General features: G+C 39.2%; 1 protein-coding gene across 1 annotated transcript in view; it reads left to right on the top strand.

The window, feature by feature from the left end:
* The first annotated feature begins 7,582 nt into the window (after positions 1–7,582).
* PPFIBP2 (PPFIA binding protein 2) overlaps positions 7,583–9,253 on the top strand; it is a 109,140-nt gene continuing 107,469 nt past the window's right edge. The window contains exon 1 of the mRNA XM_050334879.1: positions 7,583–7,735. The gene's annotated coding sequence lies outside the window, so the exon portion shown is untranslated. The remainder of the gene's footprint in view (positions 7,736–9,253) is intronic.

Raw genomic sequence — 9,253 nt, 5'->3', positions numbered from 1 at the left:
TAACCACTAGGTATGAAGGATGTACATTTATTTTTCTATGTAAGAAATTCAAAATATGTTGGCAACACTCAGAAACTTGCATGTTTATGTTTTGACATGCACAAGTGCGTGTACATAAGCAGGAAAAAATAAAGGTGCACAAGTGTACAAAAACAAAACAATCCACATGAGCCATTATAGTTTTCCATGTGAAATCAAAACCCTACAACCTTGTATCCTGAGCTTATTTCATAACAGTTCAGGTCTGGATGCAGAAAGCCACTATCTCAAGCTACAATAATAACAGAAATACAGCCATTATCATACCAACAGGTTTTTGATACTGGGGTGCTTCTTTTGACATAAATTTATATTTAGGAAAACAATGAGGACCATGGTGATTATAAATATGCAAAAAAAAAAACCTAGTTCCATATCAAGATAGAGCACTTTTGCTAAAACAAATATCAGAGCCACAATAAAGATGACTGACCATAGTTATTTCCTGTTCAGAGAGGATTTTTTGGGAGACAGAATCTCCTAACTATTTATTAACATAACAAGTCAAAAACAGTTCACATTAAGAAGATACAGAGAATAAAATAGTGTTATGATAACACACAGTAACATATACATATTAAATTAAAGTTTGAATCTGTATAACAAAATTAAACCACAAATTACCTGAAATAGTTAGCTAACTCTCTAAGTGTCAAAATTCACAGTGTTCATAAACAACTTCTTCTATGACTAATTCTCTTTTTATTTGAACTAACAGAAATAACAGTAAGACACAGAAGGAAAGTTTTAGTTTTCAAACAGAGACAAGTTCATTTAGAGGCTTATCTCACTGCAATCAGTGTGAAATCATAACAGGATTCTGAGGTCATTGGCAGGTTTTCTCAGAGCAACCAAAACTCCTGCAGCTGTGGCACTGTGATCAAGCTAAAAACTACCTTTCTCATGTTGGTACTTAACTTGGTTCCCTACCAGCTCCAGTCCCAAGGTGCATGAAGGCTGTACAGCTTCTACTCACAAGTTTTAGACCAGTTCTTCTCCCATTATGGGATGGGAGCAGAATGCATGATTCATAATGAACATGTCTCTGGTGTCCTAATTGGAAATGTGTACATAGGCAGTTCACAGAGAAGATTTTGGTTTCGATTTGTTTACTTCCAACCAATAGAAACATATGCTGAGACTTTCATTTGTGATAATATCCATTCATCTATACAGAGACCATAAAGTACACAAGACATGTATCTAAATTTAAGTGAAGAGGGCAGGGTGGTTTGTTTTGGTCATGCAAGACGAAGGAGAATTTTGAAGTGGCTGACATTATTTATAGTCCCCCACTAATACTTTCAAATTTACATAAAATCTGCCATAAATTCAAAACTTCATCATCTTAAATCTACTCTCTTTCTCAATAATTAGCTCTAAACTTATAGGCCATACACTGGAAAACTAACATTGTGTATGTTTTATGGTACGAGACTTTAGATCACTATGCTAGTTAATTTAAAAAATTAAAACACATTAGGATATATTTCTCTGGTTACTTCTGAAATCTAACGAAAGTATACTGACCAGTATGTGGGTAGTCATCTACAAAACAGAGTTACAGTTCAAAGGCAGGGCAGAGAGAGGAGACATTTTAGTCTTAAAAAAAAAAGGCAAATAAACAAAACCAAAACAACAACAACAACACACACCAAAAAAAAAAACAAAACCAAAACAAACAAAAAACCCACACCCAAACAAAACACAAACCCTCAAGAGCGGAGAAAAGTTGAAAATCAGCAGTCTGGTGGATGAACAAAATAAGTCTTAAGTGCTAGATCAACTTTCAGACAAACACAAAGTTTATCTCTGAAGGTAGAGAGGGGGGAAAAAAGGAAATGGGGAAATAGCTACAATTCAGATTACAGAAAAAATCAAGAAGGATTCTTTGACAGGAAACCTGTATTGTGTAAAAAAAAGCTATGTGTCCCCAGGGAAAACTGGGAGCTCCTGTTGATTTGTCAGTCACGGTCAATTACTCATAATTTTCAGGTAATGCATGCTACGGTACTCTCATGTAGGTGATCAGCTACTGGGTCCAAGACAAGCATTAGAGATAAGGACCTTCTGCTTTTTTCTGTTGTTAGGTTGGCTTTTGGGGCTGGGTGTTATGGTTGGTTGGGTTTTTTTTTTGCAGACCTTTGTGACTGCTTGCAGACTGATTTTAAGATAATTTTAACATGTGTATCAGCAAAGACTCAGCTATGCCGTTGGCCACTTTTCTTTAATCTCCACAGAAGGTATCATTTATCCTCTATGAAGTTACATCTCAGCAAACATTAGAAAACACCAAAAGAAACCTGATTAGTTAACAAATCAAGAGCTCAGGCATGTGACCGAGTTCCTGCATATCAGCTGAGTCACAATAACTGGCCTTGTCTGCTCTGGCTAATGTCGAGCCTAGATGAAAGTGGCTTAAGCTAATCTTCACTGCCTGAGAGCTGTGACAAGTCAAACACCACAGCTCATTTCTTCAGCTAAGCAAGGACAGAGTGTTTTGTTCATCACACTAACTGAATTGTAACACCAAACCACATCAGCCAGAGCTGCCCAAGGTCTGCCTCTAGAACAGAAGTGAAGGCATGACTTACTGTGTCTGTATGTATGACTGTGAGAAAAAGATCTGCATAATAGCAACCATCACAATCACAGACAGAAGTAACCAAGAACACTCTCTGGGAAAAAGAGTGGACAGAGACCCCTGTCTCCTGCCTCAAAGCTTGCAGGTAAGATGAACTTGGAATTTTTCTGCTGTTACATATTTTCCTATGTTTGAAGGTACAAGATTTCATATGTTTTGTTGTTTTTTTTTTAACTAAGAGCTATCTTATCAAAAAAAGAAAAGTCTTATTTGAATCAAACCCAAATGCTGGCTGGAAGAGTTCATGAAGAGATAATAGAACAATGAATATCTTCTCAGTCAAGAAACTGTTTAATAACATCTTATATAATTCACAATACTTTCTAGCATGTTTTTTTTCCCCATAACTTTTTAATGCAACAAATTTAGACAAATGTCAAATCCCCTAATGTTGTGAGTTCAGTCTGACTGAAACAAGTCCCACGACTCCACATTGCCTCACCAAACTAGGTGGAATAGCAGCTTATATGAGACTGCATTCTCTACATACATTCATGCCGTGATGTACAGTATAAGCTCTATTTTCCAAGCTACAATTAGAAGGCCTTTGCCTGACAGTGGGAGCAAATGCAAATGTTATAAACAGCTGTGTCCGTCTGAGAAGATATCAGCTGTCTTCCATAAGCTTTTAATTTACTGTGGTAGGCTTGCTACCCCCATTTAACATATGGACGTAGTGTTTCCCTGGGGACCAAAAACGCTCATTCAAAAAACTCTTGGGATCACTCGTGTGTTATTTACGATCTGAACGCGAGATGGCGCTAAGTCCTCGTAGCACCGCTGCCTAAATTTGGCTCGTTACACATGGCTCAGGTGTAATTCCCATCAGTTACATGCAAGCGGCCAGATCAACCGCTTGCTTAAATGTCTTTAAAAATGCTGAACAAAAGTAACAATGCGTTCCTGAAAGCCTATTTTAAGAACTGTATGCACTCATGAAAGCTTCTGGGACACAAAGAGGAGATGGAGGAAAAAACTCAAAATTACTCAACAAATATAGTTAGCTCTAACAAAACTATCTATATATTAAGGAAATTTTTTTTTAAGTGTATTTCATCTGTCCTAGTAAGAAATACCTGAAAAGAAGACTTTTATATCATGTGTTCTGCTGCAGAACAGATAATGCTCTAAATGATGAAAAAGAAAAAAAAAGTAGTAAGTTCTGTTTTCGTATCAAGTAGCTGTAGCTATCCAACAAGATTTCAAGAAAATTTCAATTGCACTTTTATGTAGAGACCAAATTTATTTATTTAACCTCTCATTTTGAATATTTCAAATTAACTCTACCAAATAATGATGGGGGGGAAGAAAAAAAAAACCAACAAAAAAAAACCACTTAAAAAAGAGCTTACCGCATATGCTAGAAAAAAGTTTTGAAGAGTGAGAGAAGGTTGTGCACTTTACCAGAGGTTAACAGAGGTAACATGACTGGCCACAAATCTCTGTTAAAGATAAGGCAGGCTACACTTTCTAGTGAGATATAATAGATTAGCTGTACTGAGTTAATGGGGAAGGATTCTTCAGTACATTATTTCCTATCTACAGCTGATTTAACCACATTTACATGAAAGGCAATCTCTGAACATTTAAGTGGATTGCTTTTTTTTCCACAAACAAGGGATCACACAGTATTGCAGCTTTCACATTCCTGCATCACAGTATTTATTCATTGTTTTAACACTGGTGTTTCAAAGCCTGCACAGACTATGAGGACTGTGGTTTGAGAAAAGCAATGAAACCATACTCTGACCAACCTTTGTTGTAGTCTTGAAACAAAGCTTTTGATAAAGAAGGACATGAGGTCTTAGGTATCTCTTATGAGAATTTTTGAATGAATTGATAATAAAATATCAGGGACTGAATTTAGATTACATTAGTTGCAGCTATTTACTCTGCTTTATAAACAGGAAAATTAAAGCTTTATAAAACCTTTCAGCAAATAAACCAGCAATTTGGAACGTACTGCAAACTGATGTATCAAAACTTAGAGTCCTCATCTAAATGTCTGTTTTGGCCCTTACCCTTCAGGGACTATAAGCCATTTTGCCACTTTTCTGCATAATCCATTAATGGACTAAATAGCACTAGGAAAGAACCACCAAATGCATAAGCCTAAGCACCAATCAGGCACACTTACAGGATCAGGAATATGGCCTGAACTGAAACACAGGGTCTCCCAGCATTGTCAGAGTGACCATAAGGTGACACTGAGGAAGAGATACTCAGTTCTGCTCAATAAGTTTTAACAATGTAAAAATAAACCCTGGCCTTTATATCTAGTTAAGGTAAACAGCTACAGAGCAACATATGGGATCTTACAGACAGCTCTGCACTGTTTTTTGAGATGAAAGAAATGAAGATAGTCAGTAAAGCCATGTCCAGCAATGTTATCTTTTGGGGTTCCTAACTTCTTTTTTTTTCTTAGGTTTTTTCTGAGAAGGATGATTCTACTCTCACTGAATAAACTTCATTGTTATACAAGAGAGGCAAAGACTTAACACAATGCCAGCTTTGTGACAGTCATGAGTCTGCACCACTGCAGCAAAGAAACAAACCACTCTTATTGAAGGGAGGACTTCTGGAATGGTAATTAGCCAAGAGGGCAGGACAGCTGAGGGAGTGCTTCTGAAACCTGCTACACTAAGACAGAGAGATGCAGAATTAATTAACTTTTTATAATGATATTAAACAGCACAGACAGGATCAAAAAGCTCAAGGGAGGCCAAAATTAGGATTCTCTCTGCTTTCCTGTGATGCAATAATATAATGTCAAAAAATACAGAAACAGAACTGTAAAATGATGGCACATGAACATTGCAGCAGAAGCAGGACAGTGTTTTGTGTTCTGTGCTTGGCTTGTGCTGTTCAGCCTCCTTCTGCTTCTGCCTGTGCTTCCCAAGGGAGTGGCAGTAATTGCAGAGCCTCTCCGTTCCAGGCCCTTCTCCTTCATAGCACCAGGGCAAGGCCATGCTCGCCCTCCCATGTACTGGCTGACACTGCTTTTGCCAACACAACCATGGGGTACAGCATGTACCAACAGGGTTTTGGCTATTCCAGTTCAGGAACAAACAAGAAAGGAGGTGACAACCCTACATGGCTGCTTCTATCATGTGGAAAGTTTCCCAAACACCTGTCCTAGACCTCCAGTGAGCTGGGGAAAGGGAAGGGAAACCAGGTTGGTGTTGAAAAGATGCCCAGCTTTGCCTAGATTTTTCTAAATTCCACTGACTAAACCTAAATGGTTTAAGGATACTGCAACAAGCAGTGCTATATAATAATTTTTGGTATCAGTACTACAAAAGATGCAAATGTTATCAACCACTCTAATTTTCACCATTCCTCTATGAGACCCACATAAGATGACTAACTCAAAGCTGCGAGGAAAGACAAGAAAAATTCAAAAGCTGAATTAATACACAGCCTGTGGATTCTTGCCAGTTTATAATTATTCTTCAGCATGTTCAGAGATGTTTCAAAGGCATTCTACTTCACTTCCCATTCTCTCCCTCTCACACCTTGGGCAAGTTTTCTCTGTGCGTGAGGTCCAATTCTTTATCTGGAATATCTGGTGTGCGATTCATAGTCTTGGTGTTATGCGCAAGTTTAAAACAAAACTGAAATAATAAATAATTCTTCCCAAGGTCAGAGAGTGCATCAGTTGGTAACAAGGAACAAGATGTGTCAACATCCCAAATACACTGGAACCTTATATTAGGCAAAAACAGATCCTAAAATTCAGGTGGATTGTTATAAGTAATGAAATTACATTAAAACATTGTGCATACTAAACATGCTTAGATTATTTAGGTGAAAGCATCACAGAAGGAAGACAGCAAACTGTGGTTGTTGAAATACAACCACACACAGTGAAAAGTGTGTGCTAATTACATTGTATATGTGACTCCCAACTCTTTATCTCACTTTCTGCTAAATGGTTAATTTTGGTTAGTCAACTCACTGGAAAACCGACATCATCAGAAGTACTTGGCGCACACTCGCTGTGAAAGAGCTGTGTCAGTGTTGCACGGGTGGGATGACCAGTTTGGTCATCACAAAGCCTTGTCAGATATGGAATCACTAAGGCACTCAGTGACCAGCAAACTCCCAATGACCTAAACTTGCAGCACTTCCCAAATTTCTAGAAGTAATCCAGGAATCTCTAGAGGCAGAAGAAAAACCTATACTTTTTGAGCGTGAGTTTTTGTTTAATGTTGCTTCCTTGGAGACTTCCTGTACTAGAGATTTTTGCAGTCATAAACAGAACACCAGAGAATGTTTTTTAAACAGGAGTCAACAGGTATATGATATAAAACACTTTTACTAATATAAAGTACCTATGCTATTGTTTTACTAGTAGAATTAAAGTAGATAAGAAGTGCTTTAAGTATAGAAATACTTGATTTTTAAATCTCTGGGAAAGAGTGTATTGTTTTTCTCTGTTAATAATATAATGTTTTTGTTAACCTAGAAAATCCTTGGTATGCAGGAATACGCACCAAAAAACGTGCCGGGTAGCTTGCTTTAGTTAATAAACTGCACACAGTTTTAGTCAATAGTTCTACTTCCAGCAAGAATGATACGAAGAATAAAACTCAGAAACTTAAAGCAAATTGCCCAAACCCCTGGGTTCGCATAGAAATTCCTTGGAGCACCTGCCTGCGCGGGGGGCGGGGGCGCCGGGCGCTGTCACGTGGGGGCAGCCCCGAGTGGAGCCGGGTCGGGATCCGGACGGGCAGAGAGGGAGGGTTTGGGGAGGCCGCAAGGTTCGAGTGCTCCCCGGGCGTCCCTCGGCTCGAGGAGGCGGTGGAGAACGGTCCCAGGCAATCCCGGCTGTCCCAGCTATCCCAGCTGTCCCGGCTCCCGGCAGTCCCGGCGCGGCGCTGCGGAGGCGGAGGAGGCACCGTCGGGCAGGAGCAGAAGCAGGAGCAGGTCAGCGGGACGCTCGGTGTGTAAACGGGGGGGATTGGACCTCTTGTTTCTCCCTCCTCTCCCCTGCGGTTGGAGTTCAGCGCTCCCCACCACGGGAGGGGTTTTCAAACAGACGCAGCTCCTGTAAGTTACATATCTATTCTAGCAGCTCCGAAACTTGAGTTCGGCTGGCGGTTCAGTAAATGCACCGCTCTGTTGGCATGAACAGTCGGTTCGATGCTGTCGGTAATGACATCCAACTGCAGCCAAGTTCTCTAAAGTGGAAGCGAGGTGTTCTCCGCCCCCGTCGCTCCCAGTCTGTACTTGACAATTGACACAAAAAAAAAAAAAAAAAAAAAAAAAAGGTCTGTGGGTCGTCCGGGTCGTCGCAGTGGGGAAATAAGACCGTTCACAGGATGTTCAGAAAAGAACAGCTGGAAGACTAACTACTAACTAACTAATATTATTATTATTACAGCTGGAAGATGTAAGTGGTTTTAGCAGTGCAGAGATATGGGAGGTAGGAGTGTGAGGAGATGTCAAGGGATCTCCCGTTCCATCGGCCAGCACTCATGTTATCGTGCTACTATGATAAAAATACCTCTCCCTTAACATTTGCAAGAAGGATAAGGAATTACACCCCTTTGTGTATCATTTGTTCAGTTTTGCATGGGGCAGAATAAGATGCTAAGTAACAATGTGGTATGTCAGTAACTGCACTGTACATAGGTGCAGTGCAGTGTGCTTTTGAAGATTTGCATGTACAACTATTGTATTTCCACCATCATCACGGTCCTTTGCAATTTCAGATTTTTAATTTTAAGGTTTTGGCAGGAGGGGAGACACTGAGGAGCACTTTTCTGTTGTTTCTTCTTGTTCTGGGATTTTTTAAAAGGAATATGTGACCAAGTGCATGAAAGACTTAATTCTGAAACTTGTATGGAAATGTGGAAAGAGTAGATGGGAGAGTAAAGAAAGCAGAATTTCAGCTTTCCAAGTTTATTGATTTACTTGGCTTGTGTTCCTCATTTTTATCTGGGTCTGCTATATGGACTTGTCTAAAACCAGTGAATCTTTATGCTTCCTTCCGTCTTCCTGATGGAGAAATACTGGTAGTAGAACTCAGTATACTAGGAGAGCAAAAGGATAAATTGGGACAAACCTAAGTAAATATGTGTTGTTTTTAAATTATATGGATTTTCTGTCCACTTGCTCATAGTTCCAGCTGGGAGCAATTATAAGGGCCTCTTGAACCTGAAGGAAACCCAGTGTAAATTAGAGCAGAGGTAGAACTCAAAAGAACCTTAGCTTCATCTTTAGGACAAGTATAGCTTGGTACCAGAATGTGAGGAAAAAGTAATATGTTAAAAAAATGTAATTTGTAATATATAAAATAATTTCAAATCCCCAGTAACAAGACTTGAGCTGAGGGATAGTTCAAAACTAGTCTTACCACTGATTGCTGATGTATATGCTGTAGAGACATAGGACACACCTGTAACTGTTTTGAACTAATCTTAGCATCACTTTAGAAAACTTAAATGCTTTATTTACCTAAGACAGGTAGTAATCAAATGTCTTGGCAAAACATGTAGCAGTTTATCTATCATACATCTGGGACTCTGCCCTATGGAAAGCCCCAGTTAAAGGGAGGGGGCAGAA

The sequence above is a fragment of the Myiozetetes cayanensis genome, unplaced genomic scaffold (genome assembly GCF_022539395.1).
Source record: "Myiozetetes cayanensis isolate MyiCay16 unplaced genomic scaffold, myiCay2020 scf6-25, whole genome shotgun sequence".
In the NCBI taxonomy this organism is placed as follows: domain Eukaryota; kingdom Metazoa; phylum Chordata; class Aves; order Passeriformes; family Tyrannidae; genus Myiozetetes; species Myiozetetes cayanensis.
Note: the sequence above shows the minus strand (reverse complement) of the source record. Positions and strands in the feature narration are given on the sequence as shown.